The sequence below is a fragment of the Lissotriton helveticus genome, chromosome 2_1 (assembly GCF_964261635.1).
Source record: "Lissotriton helveticus chromosome 2_1, aLisHel1.1, whole genome shotgun sequence".
In the NCBI taxonomy this organism is placed as follows: Eukaryota; Metazoa; Chordata; class Amphibia; order Caudata; family Salamandridae; genus Lissotriton; species Lissotriton helveticus.
In genome coordinates this window covers 1,323,966,417-1,323,968,503 of record NC_136059.1, presented here as the reverse complement: position 1 = coordinate 1,323,968,503, position 2,087 = coordinate 1,323,966,417, and the positions used below count along the sequence as shown (strand labels likewise).

General features: G+C 49.6%; 1 pseudogene; it reads left to right on the top strand.

Moving 5' to 3' along the window:
• Window positions 1-390: 390 nt before the first annotated feature.
• On the top strand, window positions 391-797 carry LOC144820717 (18S ribosomal RNA; annotated as a pseudogene).
• The last annotated feature ends 1,290 nt before the right edge of the window (window positions 798-2,087 follow it).

The window sequence follows — 2,087 nt, the reverse complement described above, 5'->3', positions numbered from 1 at the left end:
TACCAGGAGAGCTTCTCTGCTTGGCCTAGAGAAGAAGCATTCACGCTGGTTTAGAGCTCCACCTGGCCCAGGGCTGGAAGCATCCATACACGGGCTTCATTCTCTGGGTTGTCATGTTGCAAAGTACCCAGAAGGCCAGAAAAGTCCTCCCCCGACTCCCTGGGTTCAGGAGCTCTGACCAGGCTACGAGTCAGAGCTCCAGCAGGCCCGGTTCGGAAGCCCCTCACACTGGGATACATTCTCTGGCCTGCAGGGCTCCAAAGCTAGCCCTGGTTGATTGGGCACACTTGGTCTGTTTAGAGTTGGACTGCTCAGCCAGCCTTGGCTGTTGTTTCAAGCAAAGTTCCACTCTGCCTGGTGCCATTCTACTTGAGGGTCTGCATTTTACTGAGGCCTTCCTTGAGCGACTCTCCACCAAACAGAGTGACGACCACGCGACCTCATAGCTTTCGGCCCCAACCAATTGCATGTACCTGCGACAGTGAACACAATACATGTGGATGTCTGCCCTATTATCTTTCAATGGTACTTTCTGTGCCTACCATGGTGACCATGGGAATGGGTAACCAGAGTTCAATTTCAGAGAGTGAATCTGAGAAATGGCTAGCACATCCAAGGAAGGCAAGAGGGATGCAAATCACCAACTTCCAACTTGGGGAGACAGTGATGAAAAATAACAATACAGGACTCCTTCGGCGCCCTGTAATTGGAATTAGTACAACCTAAATCCTGTTTAATGATCCAGTAGAGAACAAATCTGGTGTCAGCAGCTGTCTTAATTCTAATTCCATTAGCCTTTATTAAAGTTGCTCTAGTTAACCAGCACGTAGTTGGATCTTGGGTTAAGCTGGCAGTCCGACGCGAGGCAAACTTCCACTTGTCCCAGCCCTTGCTCTCAGTAACCACTTGATACTCTTGACTGCGGGTGGACTGTTTCACCTGGGAGGACCTGACCGACATACCAAGGACCACAGCAGGTGGCTCCGGCCCATCCGGGAGCGGCATGATGCATCAGAAAGCCATCTTGAGACAGAAACCATCCTCACCCAGCATGACTGTGGGAAAAGCCAAATCTCAGTACCTCCTGGGCTGAAACCCCCAAAGGCTCTATAACCAAGGCCCTTCTGCACCTCATGCCCGCCCACCTGGGTTTTGAACAACCAAGAAACAGCCTGTTTCCGGTGGCAGGGCAGCTTGAATAAAATGGAGCCAGGCTACGAGGGAACCCATCTCCTCTCTGTGAAGATGCAGTACCCCTCGAAGCTCAGTGTACCTCGACCAAGTCATGCCAGCTGGCAAGAAGGTCCACGCATGGTGCCAGAGGTCTGTAGTGATGCTGGTTAGTGTTACCTACCTGACCCATTGTGAAACACGAATCAAGGATTCAAATGTGTTCGCGAGTCAAAGGACCAATTGAAACCTTGTGGCTCACTGTAGGTGATAACTGGCGGGTGCTGAAGGAGGTGGGATATTGCTGCAGCTTGGGGACAGGCGCCCCACTGGCCTTTCTTGCCCATTTTGTAGGGGATATGGAGCATGAACGTGTATGATAGCACCAAAGGATGGTTAACCATGCCTTGGCAGGGTGAAGACATAGGAAACTGTGGTGGAGGTTCGGAATGGTCCTGATATGCAAATCAGTTATCTGACCTAGGTATAGTGGCACAAATCTAAGGAAGCCATCTAGTAGTTGGTTCCATCTGACATTTCACACAGGATAGCTGGCACTCAAAGTTTTGTCTGGTAAAGCAAATGATTAGCGGTATCAGTGTTGTCAAATGCTAATTCAAGTGTCCTTGGGTGAGCTTATGGAGACTAAAAGCCTCACAAGGACCCGAAGGGCAAAAGCTCACTTGATCTTGATCTTCAGTATGAATACATACCATGACAGTGTGGCCTCATTATCCTTTTGACTTTTTTGCTTTCAAGCAGGAGGGGCTGGAAAAGTTACTGCAGGGATAACTGACTTGTGGCAGCCAGGCGTTCACAGTGATATTTTCTTCGTGATTCTTTGAGTGGGTGTGATAGGGTATGATTGTGAAGCAGAATTTGCCAAGCATTGGATTGTTCACCAACTAATAGGGACC